Genomic DNA, 20,921 nt, shown 5'->3' with positions numbered 1-20,921 from the left:
TGAAGGCATACTGAACCAGCATGGCTACTACAGCATCTTGCAGTGGTGTGCTATTCCATCTGGTTTGCGTTTAGTTGGACCATAATTTATTTTTCAACAGGACATTGACCCCAAATACACCTCCAGGCTGTGTAAGGGCTATTTGACTAAGAAGGAGAGTGATGGGGTGCTACACCAGATGACCTGGCCTCCAAAGCATCTCTGGGAACTCCTTCAAGACTGTTGGAAAACCATTTCCGGTGACTACCTCTTGAAGCTCATCAAGAGAATGCCAAGAGTGTGCAAAGCAGTAATGAAATCAAAAGGTGGCTACTTTGAAGAACCTGGAATACAAGACATATTTTCAGTTGTTTCACACTCTTTTGAGTATTTCATTCCATATGTTTTAATTCATAGTTTTGATGCCATCAATGTGAATCTACAATTTTCAGAGTCCTGAAAATAAAGAAAACTCTTTGAATGAGAAGGTGTGTCCAAACGTTTGGTCTGTACTGTACATGACAACCAAATCCGCCTCTCACAGCCAGGAGCCATGCCTGCATCACCCTAGGCTGTTTATCCCCCAAAATACTGCTATTGATATCGATTGCAGCATTTAGGAGGCAGGGAGAGGGAGTGTGCTCCCTCTCCCGTCTGATCAGGGCCCCCTGAACCCAAAGGTCATCATGATAACCTCCAGGTCATCCAGCTACGGCAAGCCATTTAGGGTATGTGCACACGTTGAGTATTTAACTACAAACATTTCTGCAACTCTTGGTTGGAAAAAGCAGCAGCTGAAAAATGCATTTTTTTTTAATACATTTTTTTTTTAACTTCGTTTTATTAATTCCAAAAACATGTGGTACAGAATAAATCACACATAGCATTACTCAAGTACTTTCCAGGAATGTCTGTCAATAGCATGAACAAATAGTAACATTAACGGATAAGGTAATAATATTTTCATAGCACTATCTGCACCTCTGTCGACCTTGTCAACTGCATGCTACAACACTGATCCTGCCAGTACATACTGATATATATATAGCATGTAGTCAATTTTAATCAATGTAATCTGTAGTCTCTAAACCTAAAGAAAATGAAAATTAGTAACAATAACTATTCCTATTCTATACCGCCTAGCTATGCCACTGGAATGCGCTTCATTATCCAATACTGAGTATGAATCTATTATTGTAACAGTAATCAACCTGAGGCTTCTTCGAGTGTGCGGGGAGGAGTTCCACAAATCCCAAATTTTCCTGAATTTTTCCGGATGTCCTCTATTAAAGTATACCACCCGCTCATATGGAATTATCGAGTTAACCAGTTTAATCCAGGCTCGCACAGTTGGATTTGAACCCCCATCCACCTCAAGGCAATTAATTTCCTGGCCAGGAACAATGTCTCTCTAAGAAGTATTCTTATGTAGTGATCTCCCATCCCGTCCTCCATTACTCCAAATAGGCACAACAGAGGGTTGCATGGAACAGGCATCAACACCATTGAGGACAACTGGGAAGTCACTTCCTGCCAATACGTGTATATGATCGGGCAATTCCACACCATGTGCAGAAAGTTTGCGTCTGGTCCATGGCATCGTGGCATTCCGACGATCGGCGCTGGCCCATACTAAATAAGCGAGTGGGAGTTAAGTATGCCTGATGTATAAATTAGCATTGTATCAATCTATTGTCGATGGACGGAGATACCATAGTTGGAGACTCCAGTACCTCATTAATACATTTTTTTTTTTTTGCATGCTTTTAATTGCTTTCATTGCCGAATAACTCAGGCAAAAATGCAGAAAGAATTGGTATGCTGCAGATTATTTTCTGCACTAAATCTGCAAAGGAAAAAAATCATCATGCACTACACTTCAGGTTTCTCATTGACTTTGCTGGCATAAGGATTTGCTTTGTGACAGCACGGTTGTCACACGGACCGCACGGATGACACGTACCCGGAGAAAAACACGTTTCTTTGAAATAAAATAAATTTCTACACTCACGTTCTGCGGCCCTGCTGTCTCTGCCGCTGCTGTCATTTGCTTCCAACCCCCTCTCATTATACTCATCACTTATTCACTTTACCGAGGACCGGAAGCAGCAGCAGCGGGGAGTCAGCAGGGCCGGAGACTGCAGAGTGGAATACATCAGCAGCACCAGGGACAGGTGAGCATAGAGTTCCTGTTCTCCGTGTATTATCACAGATAGCACACGGCGAACACTCATGTGCCAAAATTAAAATCACGGCACGCGTAGGACCATACGCACCTTTTACATGTCCGTGCAAAATGTGTGTGATTTTTCACGGACATGTGAAAGAGGCCTTATACATAGCGTGTTAGGAGCATGCTCTAAAGCGGGCTTTAAACGCTACAATATCGTTAGCAATTTCTAGCGATATCAAACGTGTAAGTACCTGGCCCCGTCGCACATGCTATATTGTGTGATCGCTACGGCAGCGTCACACGCACTTACCTGGTCGGCGGCGTCGCTGTGACTGTCGAACAATCCCTCCCTCAATGGGAGTCTGTATTCCATTTTTCTTTCAGCTCCTGGGGTATAATGGGGAGGTTATCTGAGCCCCTTGTGATATGACTCTAGGTGACTGTAATATACTTTTGCGGTATACCACCCTGTAACATATGTGGTTGTAAATAACTCTTATGGATCACTACCTTGCATAAAGATAATGTATTAGGAATAGAAGTCTATACGTCTTGTACAGTGCTAGTATCATGAATAGGAATTCCTGGTTGTAGATCAGTAAATTGATACCTTCTTCATCTAAGGAAAACAATACAAGTAAAATATATCTTTGTACCGTGTTAGCCAGTAGAGATAAAAAAAATTGTTTAAAAGAACTGAGAGTCCTCAGTGGTTGATACCTTTTAATGGCTAACTGAAAAGATGGAAATAATTGCAAGCTTTCGAGACTACTCAGGTCTCTTCATCAGGCATGGTATAACACAAAATCTGAAGAGTCACATATTTATACACAACAGGACATAGAAAAGTGCAGTAAAAAAAAAACCAAAAAAAAAAACAACCAAGTTATATAAAACAGAACATTCTGTTTTATATAACTTGGTTGTTTTTTTTTTTTTTTTACTGCACTTTTCTATGTCCTGTTGTGTATAAATATGTGACTCTTCAGATTTTGTGTTATACCATGCCTGATGAAGAGACCTGAGTAGTCTCGAAAGCTTGCAATTATTTCCATCTTTTCAGTTAGCCATTAAAAGGTATCAACCACTGAGGACTCTCAGTTCTTGAAAACAATACAGGGAGGAGTATTACTATTTGGGAACTCATATATATTGTACTGTGCAAGCACCACTAAAGGGCTTTCCATCCCATCCCTATATCAGGGAGAGGGAGAGCCGACGTGGAACGGGGGTGCCCGGTAACTTATGGTGTCATACCCTCCGTTGTTAGGTAGGGATACACTACCCTTATAGGGCTATATTAGTTTCCCTTCCCTTTCCTAAAGTGAGTGTGTATATAAAACTCCTTGGTTATTTACAATGATAATGTGATCCATTCTCATTTATATGTTTGTGTGTCTGTTTGTGGGTACATTTTAATGAATAGTAATAAAAATTGCACATTTTAAAATAGGGTTGAGATTACATGTTAGTCCCTTTTTGAGCACTCTACCCTTCTATTTAACTCTGTTAGTTCTTAGAACAGAAAGTTAGAAAAATTCTGTTCACTAAACCCAAGCGACAACCCTCTTTCAGTGGATACCTTCCAAATATCCTGGAGGTCGGGCCTCCTTTATGCTTTTCCACTTCTGTTAGTTCCAGCAGTTTTGAGGAAAATAAGAGAAGTCATGGCGAGAGTGATATTGATAGCCCCATTTTGTCTGACGAGGCCATGGTTCTTCTAGGTGAGGCAGCTATCAGTGTCATCCCCTTGGGTTCTACCAGAAACTCCGGATCTGCTCTTGCAGGAGTCAGTGTTTTACCCTCAAGCTCTGTGCCTGTATTTGATTGCCTGGAATTTGAGAGGTGACTTCTAATAGAGCACGGGTTTTCTCAGGGTCTAGTTTCCACCCTCCTGAATAGTAGGAAACTGGTAACATCCAAAATATATGGAAGAATCTGGAAGAAGTACCTCTCTAGCACAGGAAAGGTCCTGAGAGGGGAAATTCCAGTTAGGTCCATTCTGGAATTTCTCCAGAGAGGGTTGGAATTGGGTTTAGCCATTAGTACTTGTTACGCTCTCTGCTGGGGGATGGGGTGGCGAGCGTGGGGATGACTCATCCCAATGGTAAAGTGGACCCACTGGACCACAGGGGGAACCTGGACCCACCCAGACAAGGGAAGGGTGGAGTCCAGGGACTGTGGCAGCTGAGCCAGGGCTAGGTGACTGCAGGACAGTTCATAATTCAAGGATAGGCAGGATTGGCACGAGAATACAGTACAGTTCAGGCAGGATAGACAGTTCAGGAATGGATCAGGCTGGTGTCAGGAGACAGAAACGGACTGGACACAGGACGATAGTCACTGGAGATAATCAGGCAAGGCTCCAGACTTCATGGAGAGGTCAGACATCAGGAAGACTCCAGACATCGGGCAGAGGTCAGATAACGAACATCGGGTATGGCTCCAGACATCAGGCAGAGGTCATTAGACACCGGACATCGGGAAGACTCCAGACATCGAGCAGAGGTCAGACACCGGACATCGCGTATGGCTCCAGACATCGGGTAGAGGTCATCAGACAATGACATCTGGTATGGCTCCAGACATCGGGCAGATGACACTGGACATCGGATATGAGACTGGACATCTTGTATGGCTCCAAACATCGGGCAGAGGTCATCAGACACCAAACATCGGGTAAGGCTACAGACATCGGGCAGAGGTCATGAGCAGAGTGGCACAGGCACAGTAAGCACAAACCACAGCAGGGCTTCAGGTACAGAGCAAACGGACAAGGCTGGAGTCTCAGGACAGGCTGGTAACTGGATACGCTGGTCCCTGAATACACAAGTACTTGAATACGCCAGATCCAAGGTTAGCCGGACTACAGACAAAATACCAGAGTCAGACAGGTGACCGAACTCAGGCAGAACACCGGATTTCAACAGACAGACTGCAGCAGGGCACTTCTGGCACAGCAGGATTGGACCGCAACAGAGCAGCACAGGCACAGCGGTATTGGATCGCAACAGGGTAGCACTGTCACAGCAGGATTGGACCGCAGCAGGGTAGCACAGGCTCAGCGGGATTGGACTGCAACAGGGTAGCGCAGGCACAGCGCGATTGGACCGCAACAGGGTAGCGCAGGCACAGCAGAATTGTATCACAACAGGGTAACTCGGGCACAGCGGGATTGGACCACAACAGGGTAGTACAGTCACAGCGAAATTAAACCGCAACAGGCTATTGCAGGCACAGCGGGATTGGACCACAACATGGTAGCGTAGGCACAGCGGGATTGGACTGCAACATGGTAGTGCAGGCTCAGTGGGATTGGACCACAACAGGGTAGCGCAGGCACAATGGGATTGGACTGCAGCAGGGTAGCGCAGGCACAGTGGGATTGGACCTCAACGGGACAGTGAAAGTAAAGCGGATTTGGACCGCAACGGGGTAGTGCAAGCACAGCGGGTTTGCACGTCAACAGGGTAGGGCAAGCACAGCAGGCTTGGACCATAACAGGATGGTGCAGTCACAGCAGGAAATCCAGGATTCAGGTTCGAAACATAAACAAGACTTTATTAACAGGAACAGGACACAGCAGGACTTCAGGTACAGAACACAGCAAGAGCAAGGCTTGAATGTTAGGACATGCCGGTAACTGGATATGCAGGTACCTGAATACGCCAAACCCACGGTTAACCGGACTCAGACAGGATACCTGACTCACAGGTGACAGGATTCAGGCAGAACACCAGTCTTCAGCAGCCACATGCTCCAGTATTTCAGCAGCAACACAGACATAACAGGTCTGTTGCAAACATCAGCATGCCAGAACTAGATACAATCAGAACTGGTGCAGAATACAGGCAGACCAGAGCAACATGGCAGGACCAACACAGAGCTAGGTTCCGTAACCTATGGAAGTTGCTTGGCGATGCCCATCAGGGAAGAGGAACTTTTATACCAGATGCCTCCCAGCCATAGGCTAGGGACACCCTAGCAAGGTGCGCATGCCTCCTAATAAAAAGATAAGAAGCCTACAGATGCGCCCCCTAGGCTGGAGGCCAGGCAACCCCATACAACATGTGCAGGGCCTGGGACCTAGGCAGGAGCTGAAGACATCACACGTGGGCATCCACGGGTGGGTTCAGCCGGGGACCGCACTAGACGTGGATGGAAATGACGGTAAGAGGAGGGACAGCGACATGGCGCAAGGACACTGCGTAGCATCGGCGTTCTAGGGGAGCCAGGGTTACAGTACCCTTAACCCCTTCACGACCGCGGGCAGTAAAATTACGTCCTATTTTAACGTGACTTAACGATCAGGGACGGAATTTTACTGCTTAAACTTCATTTGATTGCCGTGGCCATAGCAACGGCTTTCAAATGATGTCCCCTGCTGCTTCTTACAGCAGGGGACCTTTGCTTGACCCCAGGGGGGGTGGCATCGCAACCCCCCATAGGCGATCGATGTGATTGGCTGTTCAAATCTGAACCGCCAACCACATCGTTCGCACTAATTTCGGCAAAAATAATGCCCGAATTAGTGCGATACTGTGAGATCCTGCTATGATCTATTGTAGCAGCTACAGCAGATCATAGATGGATCTCAAACATGTCGCCACCAGCCCCTGCAGCACTGATTGGAGCGATCGTGCTATGACGCGCAATCGCTCCAATCAGTGTGCAGTGGGGCGGTGTGATCTGCAGGTGGCCGCCCTCCCCAGGCCTGTGCTGGTCTGGGGACCCTCCCCCAACATGTCTGCAGCGTGCACTGGCTGGTACTTTTGGTGCCACGCCACCGCTGCTGCCGCCGCAGACGCCGCCTCTGATGTCACCGCTCCTGCTCCAATGGTAAGTATTGCGCTCCCGCGATGGACCCTGCGCGCTCCCGTGAAGGCCCCTGCGCGCTCCCGTGAAGGCTGGTAAACTTCTGTGAAGCCCCCAGGTGTTCAAAGTGCTCACCAAACATCTAGAAAAATTATTTGAGGGCTCTAGTTTCCAAAACGGGGTCACTTGTGGGGGAGCTCCATTGTTTAGGCACCTCAGGGGGTCTTCAAACCCGACATGGCGTCCGCTAATGAGTGCAGATAATTTTGCACTCAAAAATTCAAATGGCGCTCCTTGCCTTCCGAGCACTGCCGTGTGTCCAAACATTTGATTTCCACCACATATGAGGTATCTGCGTACTCAGGAGAAAGTGCACAAAACATTTTATGGTGCATTTTTTCCTGATACCCTTGTGAAAAAAAAGCTACCTAGTTGAAGCAACAGTTTTGTGGTAAAAAAATTATTTGAGGGCTCTAGTTTCCAAAACGGGGTGACTTGTGGGGGAGCTCCATTGTTTAGGCACCTCAGGGGGTCTTCAAACCCAACATGGTGTCAGCTAATGAGTGCAGCTAATTTTGCGTTCAAAAATTCAAATGGCGCTCCTTGCCTTCCGAGCTCCGCTGTGCGCCCAAACAATTGATTTTTACCACTTATGAGATATCAGCGCACTTAGGAGAAAATGCACAATAAATTGTAGGGTGCACTTTCTCTTTTCTCCCTTGTGAAAATGAAAATTTTATGGCTAAAGTAACATTTTTGTGTTTAAAAAGTAAAATTTTCATTTTTTCCTTCCACATTGCTTTGGTTCCTGTGAAGCACCTAAAGGGTTAATAAACTTCTTGGATGTGGTTTTGAGCAGAGTGAGGGGTGCAGTTTTTAGAATGGGGTCACTTTTGGGTATTTTCTGTCACCTAGGTCTCTCAAAGTCACTTCAAATGTGATGTGGTCCCTAAAAATTTTTTTCTAAATTTTGTTGGAAAAATGAGAAATTGCTGATGACCTTTGACCCCTTCTAACTTCCTAACTAAAAAAAATGTTGTTTCGAAAATTGCGCTGATGTAAAGTAGACAAGTGGAAAGTTTATTTAGTAACTATTACGTGTGACATATCTTTCGGATTTATGGGCATAAAGTTTCAAAGTTTGAAAATGGCGAAATTTTCAAAATTTTCCCAAAATTTCCTAAATTTTCACAAATAAACGCAAAAATTATCGGTTTAAATTTACCACTGACATGAAGTACAATATGTCACGAAAAAACAATCTCAGAATTGCCAGGATCCGTTGAAGCGTTCCAGAGTTATAACCTGTCAAAGTGACACTGGTCAGAATTGCAAAAAATGGCCCGGTCATTAAGGTGTTTTAGTGGTCGGAGGTGAAGGGGTTAAGGTGCAGATATCGGCCCTTTGGGTCTTGTACAATTACAATCTTGCTGACAATACTTGGGTCAAAAAATGTGTTAAATATGGTGCCTTGCCCCAGGGTTCCCCCTCGGATTTAAATTTAGTGTTGGCAGCATTAACCAAGATTCCCATTGACCTCTTCAGGACATTTTGGTCAAAAATCTCACCCTTAGGCCCCTTTCACACGTCAGTGATTCTGGGACGTTTGTGCTTTTTTTTAAACGTACCAGAATCACTGACATACGCAGACCCATTATAATGAATGGGTCTGCTCACACGTCAGTGATTTTTCACTGCACGTGTCTCCGTGCAGCGTACCCGCGTGTGCGTGATTGCTGCACGGAGACATGTCTTTTTTTTCTGGCATCAATGATGTTCCACGGACCACGCAGTGGTGTGGTCCGTGAAACACGTGCCAGAAAAAAACGTGCATTTAAAATAATAAACATTTTAACTCACCCGGCGTCCAGTGATGTCCTCTGTAGCCCGTTCTCCCTGCTGCTTCTAAGCCGGCTGATTACTGTCGCGCATATTCATTATGCGCGACACAGCCGACCCGGAAGCAGCTGCTGCGGGGGTCACCGCCGGCCGGATGCTGCGTCGCGGGAGCGATCAGCACCATGGACAGTGGGAGCGGGCGCAGGTGAGTTGATTTCTAAGTGCAATCACGGGCCACGGAGAACGGAGCCCGGATTGCACTTAGACAACCCACGTGTGCCGAGATTCACGGCACACGCAGGGACATGTGCGTGTTTTACACGCCAGTGAAAAACGTCTGTTTTTCACTGACGTGTGAAACGGGCCTAAAAGTTGTCTTGCTAGTCACACTAACATCAGCTAGGAGAATTAATGAAATGCAGACCTTATCTAGCAAACCTCCAGTTACTCAGATCCTGGAGGATAGGGTTTTTTTAAGAACAGAACCAGCATACATGCGTAAAGTAGCAAAAATATTTCTCAGATTTCAAGAGATAATTCTTATCCTATTTTTTGCTTCTCTTATGTGGCCAGTAACGTCTCTGTACCAAACTGCATTACAGCCCATTCCACCAGGGCCATGTCGACTTCCTGGGATGAGGTGCCAATCGACCTGATGTGTAAGGCCTGTGCCACACATCCGTGCCTCCGGCACGTGTTTGTCATTTTTTACACGTACCGGCGGCACGGAGACACTTTAACCAATGCTACCCTATTGTAGCAGGCACACACACGTAAAACCACACGGAACGTGTGTCCGTGTGCGTTTGTACGTGTGTGCGATTTTCAAAGCGCTGACATGTCAGTGTTTTCTCCGGCAGCACGGGTGTTACACGGCCCGCACCCGTACCACACGGGTGTAGTGTGGATGCGGTCCCGTGTGACACGCGCCGGAGTAAACACACATGTCAGGGAAAAAAATAAAAAACATTAACTCACCTTCTCCAGCCCTCCTGTCTCTGCCGCTGCTGCCTCTTGCTGCCGACCGCCGCTCATTAATCTCATAGAATATTCACTTCACTGCCTGGCAGCAGCAGCAGCGGGGAGACGGGAGGGCTGGAGCCTGAGGATCAGCACCACGGACAGCAGCGCGGACATCAGGAAGGACCAGGTGAGTATAATAATTACTGATTCTACGTGTGCTATCGCGGATAGCACACGTAGAACACACGTGTCACGCACGTACCAGAGACACGTACTTACCTGCACACAACACGCAGGGAAAATACGTGTCTCTCGGCACGTGCGTGAAATTCACGTGAGTGTGGCAGAGGCCTAAGGCAGTAACTTGGTCATCCCACTCTACATTCTTTAAACACTATAGACTGGATTTTTTCTCCACGTCAGACTTAACGTTTGGGAGAAGGGTGCTACAAGTGGTGGTCCCTCCCTAGGTGTTCTTTCTATCTATTCAAATCTCTCTGATCGTGCTGTCATGAGGGAAGGGAAAAACCTTAGTTACTTAACAGTATGGGATTTTACAGAGCCCATGGCAGTATTATTAGGCCCTGTGCGCACTGGAAAACAGAATTTTCTTAAGAAAATTCCGCAGGGTCTGAAAGATTACCGCACCCGTGGTAAAAAAACGCTGCAAACCGCACCCAAAAACCGCTGCGGTTTGCCGCGGTTTGACCGCGGTATTGTTCGCGGTATTGCTGCAGTTTTGATGCATGCTGGTGGGTACACGTGCTTTAATGCATTCAATGCAATAAAGCACATTGAAAAAAAAAAAGTAATTTCCTTCTGAGATAGATAGCACACAGATAAGTAGATAAATAGACAGATAGAAGAATAGAAAACAGATAGAAGAATAGATAGAAGGATACATAGAGGGATAGATAGAAGGATAGATAGATAGCGTCCCTGTGAGCACACGCTGCATTTCTCCCGAGCGGTAATGTGTTGTTCACATTACCGGCCATGGGAAATGACCTGTGGTTACCTCTGCTGTCTCGTTGCGAGGCTGCATTCAGCGCTGTGTGTCAGTCGCGGCTGGATGCAAGCATCGGAGGATGTGGATTACGCCGGAGCTGTGTGTTTCGGGGGGGTTAATAAAGGGGTGAACCAGGGGCTTTTTTGTGTTTTATTTAAAATAAAGGATTTTTCGGTGTGTGTTTATTCACTTTACTTACGGGTTGATCATGTCAGCTGTCTCATAGACACTGCCATGATCAAGCCTGGACTTAGTGGCGGCGATCTGCCGCCATTAACTCCTTATATTACCCTGATTGCCACCGCATCACGGCAACAGGAAGAGCTGGGGACACTCCGGGACTGCCGCATAATGGATGCGACAGTCCCGGGGCAGCTGTGGGCTGATCATCTCGGCTACGGGAGGGAGGAGGGGCATTAACCCTGGCCCTCGCCCTCCCAGCTTGAGAATACCGGGCCACTGCTGTGTGCTTACCTCGGCTGGAAGGTAAAAATACAGCGGAGCCCACGTGTTTTTTTTTCTATATGCCCGTTTGCTTTTTATGTGTATTCTATATGTCTGTGTTTGAGTGCGATGTGTGTGTTCTATGTCTGTGTCTGATCTGTGTGTGTTTACTCTCTGCTCCGCTTCCTCTTCCTGTCATAATGACATCACTTCCCTGCAAACCGCAGGGCACCGATGAACATTACCGCAGGTAAACTGCAAAATACCAGAGGGAATAACGCAGGAAAACGCAATGAACCGCACAGAATTTGCTGCCTGCGTTATTTCCTGCGGGATTTCACGATTACATTACAGTCAATGGAGTGAAATCCCGCAGCGACGTGCGGAAAAGAAGTGACATGCAATTGTTTTTGCTGCGGGAATCCCGCAGCAAAACATGCAGCTGTCAAAATCCGCATAGAGCGCACAACATTTTTTTTTCCCCATAGGTTTTGCTGGTGATTCACTGCAGAGATGTTATGAACATAACATGCAGCGAAACATGCAGCAAAACCGCAGGAAATCCGCGGCAAAAACCGGCAAGTGCGCACAGGGCCTTATACTCCCTCCCTCTTTACTTCACATAGCCACTAAGGGTGTACTGCTGTAAGTAAGATTATTATTTAATTTGGTGATGGTGTGTACTAATGTTGTCTTAAGGTCCTCTCTTGCTCTGTAACCAAAACTGATGCGGAGGAGACGTGCTGCCTTTTTATTTTAGTGGGGGTTCCTGTCGTGTATGGGCGGACCTCTCTCTAGTGGATAAACAGTGTGTATATAGCCATCTCACTTGTGCTTGGGCTTCACCTCCATGGAGCACAGACCCACCCTGTCTGGTGTAGATGGAGGACAGTAATAAAAAAAAAAGAGAAATCCAGCTCAAAAAAATCCTGGTTAAAATCAACAGGCTTTATTACAGAAGATTGCTATAGAATCAAAATAGGCAAAATTGCGTAGGTAACAAATACATGATCCAAGGGGCAATAAAACCATGAATTAAACGGCTACGCTTTTCAGACACTTTTGTCCTTTGTCAGAGCTGTTTTCTTTCTGTAGACGGGCTCTTTTATGTGCAATTGAAAACAGGTGGAAAAACATTCAGTCCCGCCTCCGTTGTCTCAAATGAAGTTCCGTAGATACTTATCCATATCTTTGCAAATTAATTGCTCAGTCAAAGAGGATGAATGGTCGAATAAAAAATTTTATAACAATAATTTACATATCCATAGTATATCAAAAACATATAAAAAATGGTTCCACATCAAGATCTGAAAATACACATTATAGAACACAGTAAAAACATAATGACATTTGCGATCTCTATTTTTTTAAAAAAAAATTAAATTTACATATTTTTGAAGATTAATACACGGAATTATAATGATGTACAAGATATTATACAATGCAAAAACTTTATGAACAAATAATTAAATTCCCTAAAAAATAGAAGAACAAAAAAACAAATTAGTATCCATAATGAAATTTCCATACACTAAATAGCAAGTTAAGTTACTGCAAACCATCTATTATTTTTTGATGGAAAAAAATCCCTCAGTAATGAAACATAATTTTTCTTCTGGAATTTAATCCCTTAGGGAAGCAAGTTTCTAGATGAAAGATTCAAAAGATTCAGTACGCTTCTCTTCTAAGGCCTCTTTCACACGTCCATGAAAATCACGCATGTTTTTCACGGACGTGTCAAAGGTGCGTATTGCCCTCCGTGAGCCGTGTTTATGGTACAAGTGTGTTCTCCATGATAACACACGGAGAACGGGAATTTTCTACTCACCTGTCCCTGTCTTCGCTGTCCGTGGTGCTGATCTTTGGTCTCCAGTCTTGCCGACTCCCCGCTGCTGCTGCTTCTGGTCGCAGTGAAGTGAATATGTCATGAGCATAATGAACGGGGGTTGGAAGCAAGTGACAGCAGTGGCAGAGTCAGCAGGGCTGGAGAAGGTGAGTAAAGTTTTTTTTTTTTTCTCGCAGACACATGTGTTTTCTACGGTGCGTGTCACACGGAACTCATCCCTGTGGTCAGTTTGCGTTTCGTGTGACCCGTTTGCGTTCCGTGTGACACCTGTGATGCCGGAGAAAAACGGACATGTCTACGTGTGGAGCACATGGGCACACGTATGCTCCACACGTACACACGATCCATGGCAGAATACGCACGTGAGCGCAGACCCATTGATTTTAATGGGTCTACGTTTGCCCGTGTCTCCGGACCGTGAGGAAACGGACCAAACACGTACCGGAGACACGGACGTGTGAAGGGGGCCTAAGGAGAAGTCTCCTGTGATCGCCTCCTCGTCTGGGCAGATTAATCCTTTCAATTCCAGAAACCTTTAGGCTATGTGTCCACGTTGCTTTTTACCTGCTTTTTACCTGCTTTTTTTGCTGCTTTTTCTTCTGCGCTGTTTAATGCCAAAATGGATGTGTTCTTCTATTCAAGCAAAGTCTATGTGAATTTGGGTTTCTTGTTCACACTATGTTGTTCAAAATGCTGCCTTTTTGTGGCAGAACTTTGGTCAAAAACTCAGCTTTTCAAAGAAGCAACATGTCAATTGTTTTTGCCATTTGGGTTTTCCACTGCAAAGCTGAGTTTTTGACCAAAGTTCTGCCACAAAAAGGCACACACTCCCCCTGACGAAGGCATTTCATGCCGAAACGGCCGTCGGGCGGACGCTGACACAGGTCTCTTCCCGGTTTTCTCAGGTATGGCTCCTATGGATTGTTAGTGCCCCCTCCTTTGGATTTTTCCATGGCTAGTATAATAATTGTGCCTGGTAGGGCTTTTTCAAGCACTATTTGGTCACACATTGGTGACCTTTAGTGTTATCTGGGCAACTCTCAGTCTTTGGTCTACTTACATCTTTACACTAAAATTTACCAACTCCTTTTTCTCTCCTTATGCTATCCTTAACGTTTTTTCTTTTTATCTTTGACCCTAGCTTGTGGTTGTTCCAGTACATACCTGATTAGTGTACAATATTACACATATTTTGGTAACTCATTTTACTCTATTATGGGTCCATAATGTGTTATGGTGTTTAAAGATGCACCTTCATTGTGCTGGGAATTCCTGTTGTCAGAGTCTTTCTTGTAATTGTGCCGCTCACCACTCCAATAAAGTTTTTCACCTTTCAGCTACTTGGGCTCCAATGGTCGTTTTTCCTTTGTTTTTCTCTTTATGTCTGCGATTGCCCTAGTCCACTCCAAGATTAATTATTATAAATTATCCTAGTACTGTACAGTGTACATATTAATCTTGGAGTTATGTATTGGTTGTTAATCTTGTTTATTAAAAACTCAGCTTTGCAGTGCAAAACCCAAATGGCAAAAACAATTGACATGTTGCTTCTTTGAAAAGCTGAGTTTTTGACGAAAGTTCTGCCACAAAAAGGCAGCATTTTGAACAACATAGTGTGAACAAGAAACCCAAATTCCCATAGACTTTGCTTGAATAGAAGAACACATCCATTTTGGCATTAAACAGCGCAGAAGAAAAAGCAGCAAAAAAGCAGGTAAAAAGCAACGTGCGCACATACCCTTAAATAGGAGGTCAAACGGTTAGGATTGGAAATGAAATGTTTGGCTAACTGTGATAGATTATTCCCACTATTCAAGGACACAATATCTGTAGTGTGTTCTGATATGCGCTTTTTAATGACCGTATAGTGCATCCAACATATTTTAATTTACATTTGGTGCATTCCATCATGTACACAACATGGTTGGTATTACAACTGATGTACCAAATGATGGGATGCTCCTTTGTATTGTCCCAATTAGTAAAGGATTTGGTAACCTGTGCATGAATACAAGTTCTGCAGTTATTTGCACTGCATTTGAAAAAACCTTTTTCACGTAACCATTTATAAGACGGTACCACAGACTACTAAAAACTCAGGAAACCAAATTACAAATTGTCTGTGCCCTTCAAGCTACCACCATACATCCCTAATTCAAGATTTTGGATAGAATATTATTCTCATATAGTATGGGCAATGCTTTATATATTAATGATTTTATTTGATTCAATTGTGTGCTAAATTGTAGCGATACTACTGGTTTAGAAACGTTCCTACTTGCACTGCTAGATACACATCATATTTTTAAACATATCATTGCAGTTTTTTGTGGCTACAATATCCGTTGCTCTCGACAACATCCAGTTAGAAAAACCCCTTTTCTTAAATTTATACATAGATTTGTCAATTTACATATTTGCATTTGAGGGGACACTACAGTTCCATTTGATATGGGTAAACTCACCCACCGTTATTGCATGTAAAATGTGCTTAGAGTGATTGCTCTGAGCGTGAAGGAGGGTATTACCAGATATGGGTTTGACATATGTGCAAGTTCTGATGTATTCCCCTTTGACCCGCAACACACATCTGTTTTTTTTGTATGTGTGCGGTACGTATTTGCACGTACCGGAGATACGGAGACCCATGTTATTCAATGGTAGATGGCACACATACGTAAAATCACACGGAACGTGTGTCCGTGTGGTAAGTACGTGTGTGCGCTTTTCGACACGGACAACATGTCAGTTTTTGGCCGGCATCACGCAGGCACGGACCCGCTAAAGTCTATGTTCAGCACGTTTCGTCCGTGTGCATTTTTAAACGAACGATGTTTTCTTTATCGTTCCTTCCATGGGAGACCCAAACCATGGGTGTATAGCTAGCGCCTCCGGAGGACACACAAAGTACTACACTCAAACGTGTAGCTCCTCCCTCCGGGCTATATACACTCCCTGGATGACAATCTATCCAGTTCAATACTTTGTGTTTCAGGAGGAACACACACTTATATTCTCTGATATTTTTTTCTCATTTTTATTTTATTTTAAAGATTTGGAAGAAAAGCGGGTCCAGTCTGGACTCCCGGCATGTCCCTTCACACCCCACTCTGTCGGCGGTGCTGTTAAGGTTGACTTTATAAGGCTGGAGCCTTCACATGCCGCGCTCCTTCACATCCTCTAAGAGGCTCTGGGTTGAAGTGGGAGCCTCCACGGTCCTCTCTGCTTGCAGAAGACCGGTCTCCATCCGCAGCCCTGTCTGGTCCCTGCTGGAAGGAGCATTTACCCCCCTCTCCAGGGACATGGCCCTGCGTCTCAAAGCTAAGTATAGAGACGTTTTTCAGGGGTCCCGGATACTTTTATTAGGGGGACAGTATGTGTTTTAACGTTACTGTAAATTCCGGCCGATTCTGGGGGATTTCCCCTGAGAACCGCGCCGAAGGTGCCTGCTCGTCGGCCGCATTGTTAAATCTAGGCCCCGGCTTCTGTTTGGGCCTAGTTTCGGTTTTGGCTTCTCTGCATGTTTTGCATACAGCGCCGCCCACCGCCCGACCAGCAGAGGGGAGGGCACTCCTCCTTGGGGAGATGTTCCCTCCCCTGTATGTCGTCCTGTATCTCTCTGCCCTCCGTTTTTCCCGCTCTTGGGCTTATACACGCCCCCCCTCTTTCTCCCAGCGCCATTTTCTCAGCGTTCTTGCGCTGGAGGGAGCTGGATGCTGCAGCTGCATTCTATCAGGAAGGCTAACGCTTCACAGGGGAGCGGTGGAATCCGGAGGGCACACAGAGAGCACGGGCTGGTAAGCCACAACCTCTGGTTGTGGACTTTTATTACACTCTCAGGCATTCTACAGGAGTGTATTCTGGCTGCAGAGCCTCCACCATCAGCAGCATGTCTGTCACTAGGAGCAAGGCTGCAAACATGTACGCTATATGCACTGCTTGTAAGCTAATTCTGCCAGAGCCAAGCACATACTCACATTGTGATGCCTGTGCTAACATGGTTGTGTCTCAGCCTGGAGCCTCCGCAGGGGTCCCTCCGGCTGCTTTGGCCCCGGTGGCTGAACCCCCGGCTTGGGTAGCATCCTTTTTGCAAGCTATTTCCACGTCTTTTGCCGACTCCATGGGGCAGCTGTCCCGGACACTGCTGTCCATGCATCAGCCCCCTTCACAGGGTGCTTCGGCTGCTCCTAGCTCTGCAGAGCTCCCAGAGCATGTCCCAGGACCCCGTCCCCCTAAACGGAGACGCAGGGACCCTTCTCCTTCCTCTTCCCACGGCTCTGATTCACGTGCCGAGGTGCAGGGCGAGGAGGACTCGTTTACTGTGGGCTCAGACGCTACCTCTATGTACCCCATTGACTTGTCTGAGGGTGATGCGGATGTTAGTGACTTGATTGCGTCCATTAACTCCGTACTGAACCTCAACCCACCAGAGTCTGAGGAACAAGCCTCTCTGGTAGAGATACACCAGTTTACCTCACCTAAGAAAGCTAGGAGTATGTTTTTTAACCACTCCAGCTTTCAGGCCACTGTTACCAAACCCAGGGCCTGTCCTGACAAACGTTTTCCGAAGCGTAGTTCAGACGACCGTTTTCCTTTTCCACCAGAGGTGGTTAAGGAATGGGCTCAGTCCCCAAAGGTAGACCCTCCGGTGTCCAGAATCTCGGCCCGCACAGTCGTGGCTGTGGCTGATGGCACTTCTCTTAAGGATCCCACTGACCGCCAGGTTGACCTTTTGGCCAAGTCTGTATATGAGGCGGCTGGAGCCTCGTTCTCCCCGTCTTTTGCGGCAGTGTGGGCTCTCAAGGCAGTCTCTGCCTCTCTGGAGGAGATGCATTCCCTCACCAGGGACTCTATGCCTGAGCTGGAGACCTTAACTTCTCGAGCTTCGGCTTTTGCATCCTACGCCATGTCTGCCATCCTGGAGGCTTCTCACCGCACGGCGGTGGCCTTCGCTAACTCCCTCGCGATCCGCAGGATCTTGTGGCTTCGAGAGTGGAAAGCAGACGCTTCCTCAAAAAAGTACCTTGCGAGTCTCCCTTTTGCTGGGTCCAGGCTGTTTGAGGAACAGCTGGATGACATAATCAAGGAGGCTACTGGCGGGAAGAGTACTTCCTTGCCTCAAACTAAGGCCAGGAAACCTGTCCAGGGCAGGATCCAATCGAGGTTTCGTTCCTTTCGTTCCTCTAACTGGTCATCCTCGAAGCCCTCGACCGCGTCCACTACCGCAGCCAAGGATCGTAAACCGAACTGGCGCGCAAAGCCGCGTCCTCAAAAGACCGGAGGAGCCGCTGCCACTAAGGCGGCCTCCTCTTGACTATCTGGCTGCGCCAGCAACGTCCTTGGTCGGTGGCAGGCTCTCCCACTTTGGAGACGTGTGGTTCCAACACGTCACCGATCAGTGGGTGCGGGATATTATCTCCCACGGCTACAGGATAGAATTTTCTTCCAGCCTGCCAAACAGATTTTTTCTGTCCACACCCCCTTGCTCCAAGGCCGCCGCCTTCTCTCAGGCCGTGGCCTCCCTGCAGGCCAACGGGGTAATTGTTCCGGTTCCCGCCCGGGAACGGTTCAGCGGTTTCTACTCAAACCTCTTTCTAGTCCCCAAGAAGGACGGTTCCTCCCGGCCCATCCTGGATCTCAAGCTTCTCAACAAGCATGTTCAGGTGTGGCACTTTCGCATGGAATCTCTGAGATCGGTCATTGCCTCAATGACCCAAGGAGATTTTCTGGCATCCATCGACATCAGAGATGCCTATCTGCATGTGCCTATTGCGGTCTCACACCAGCGTTGGCTACGCTTTGCAATCGGAGAGGAACATTTCCAGTTCGTGGCTCTTCCCTTTGGCTTAGCCACGGCCCCTCGGGTGTTCACCAAGGTCATGGCAGCAGTGGTTGCGGTCCTGCACCTCCAGGGATTGGCAGTGATTCCTTACCTGGACGACCTTCTAGTCAAGGCCTCATCCAGTGTAGACTGCCAGCGGAGTGTCTCTCTCACTGTCGCCACGCTAGTTCAGTTCGGGTGGCTTGTCAACCTGCCCAAGTCCACTCTGACCCCGACCCAGGTACTTATGTACCTAGGGATGCAGTTCGAGACTCTGCCGGCACTTGTCAAGTTGCCCTTAGTCAAACAGCAGTCCCTTCGTCTGGCGGTGCGCTCTCTGCTGAGGCACCGCCGTCATTCCATCAGACACCTCATGCGGGTGCTGGGTCAGATGGTGGCGTCAATGGAAGCGGTTCCCTTTGCCCAGTTCCATCTGCGTCCCTTGCAGCTGGACATTCTCCGCTGTTGGGACAAGCGGATCTCTTCTTAGACAGGCTGGTGGCTCTGTCATCACAGGCCAGGAACTCCCTTCAGTGGTGGCTTCAGCCCCTCTCCCTGTCACAGGGACGCTCCTTCCTGACTCCGTCCTGGGTGATACTCACCACGGATGCCAGCCTCTCCGGTTGGGGAGCGGTATTTCTTCATCACCGAGCACAGGGCACTTGGACTCCGTCCGAATCAGCCCTCCCGATCAATGTGCTGGAGATCAGAGCTGTGTTTCTAGCTCTCCTAGACTTTCACCACCTGTTGGCGGGCAAGCACATTCGGGTTCAGTCGGACAACGCGACAGCGGTTGCCTACATCAATCACCAGGGCGGGACTCACAGCCGTCTGGCGATGTTGGAGGTTCAACGAATCCTCCAGTGGACGGAGGACTTCAAGTCCACCATATCTGCAGTCCACATCCCAGGCGTGGAAAACTGGGAGGCCGATTATCTCAGCCGTCAAGCCGTGGACGGCGGCGAGTGGGCCCTGCATCCGTCAGTGTTCAGATCGATCTGCCGCAAGTGGGGCACTCCGGAAGTGGATCTAATGGCATCCCGGCACAACAACAAGGTTCCGGTTTACGTGGCTCGCTCCCACGATCCTCAAGCCTTCGCAGCAGACGCACTGGTTCAAGATTGGTCTCAGTTCCGTCTGGCCTATGTGTTTCCCCCTCTAGCGCTCTTGCCCAGGGTTCTGCGCAAGATCGGAACGGAGGGCCGTCGAGTCATACTCATTGCTCCGGACTGGCCCAGGCGAGCTTGGTACCCAGACCTGCTCCGCCTGTCCGTAGAGGTGCCGTGGCATCTCCCGGACCGCCCAGACCTTCTCTCTCAAGGTCCGTTCTTCCGCCAGAATTCTGCGGCTCTCAGATTGACGGCGTGGCTCTTGAGTCCTGGATCCTGACGGCTTCAGGCATTCCCTCTGAGGTCATCTCCACCATGACTCAGGCTCGGAAGTCTTCCTCGGCCAAGATTTACCACAGGACTTGGAGAATTTTCCTGTCCTGGTGTCGCTCTTCCGGCCATGCTCCTTGGCCGTTCTCCTTGCCGACCATCCTGTCTTTTCTACAGTCAGGCCTACAGTTAGGTCTGTCCCTCAATTCCCTCAAGGGACAGGTGTCGGCTTTTTCGGTATTGTTCCAGCGGCGTATCGCCCGACTGGCTCAGGTGCGCACCTTCATGCAGGGCGCATCTCACATCATCCCTCCTTACCGGCGGCCCTTGGATCCCTGGGACCTTAATCTGGTCCTCACGGCCTTACAGAAACCCCCTTTTGAGCCTCTCAGGGAGGTTCCTTTGTCTAGACTTTCACAGAAAGTTGTCTTTCTAGTAGCCATAACTTCTCTCAGGAGAGTTTCTGATTTGGCTGCGCTTTCTTCTGAATCCCCCTTTTTGGTGTTTGACCAAGACAAGGTGGTTCTTCGTCCGACTCCGGACTTTCTCCCTAAGGTGGTGTCTTCCTTCCACCTTAACCAGGACATTTCATTGCCCTCTCTTTGTCCGGCCCCTGTGCATCGCTTTGAGAAGGCGTTGCACACCTTGGATTT

The 20,921-nt window shown here is 47.4% G+C and overlaps 1 protein-coding gene across 1 annotated transcript in view; it reads left to right on the top strand.

Moving 5' to 3' along the window:
• The window catches only part of TEX15 (testis expressed 15, meiosis and synapsis associated), a 226,792-nt gene that overhangs the window by 92,039 nt on the left and 113,832 nt on the right, over positions 1-20,921 (top strand). The window lies entirely within an intron of this gene.

This window comes from Anomaloglossus baeobatrachus, chromosome 1, assembly GCF_048569485.1.
Source record: "Anomaloglossus baeobatrachus isolate aAnoBae1 chromosome 1, aAnoBae1.hap1, whole genome shotgun sequence".
In the NCBI taxonomy this organism is placed as follows: domain Eukaryota; kingdom Metazoa; phylum Chordata; class Amphibia; order Anura; family Aromobatidae; genus Anomaloglossus; species Anomaloglossus baeobatrachus.
Note: the sequence above shows the minus strand (reverse complement) of the source record. Positions and strands in the feature narration are given on the sequence as shown.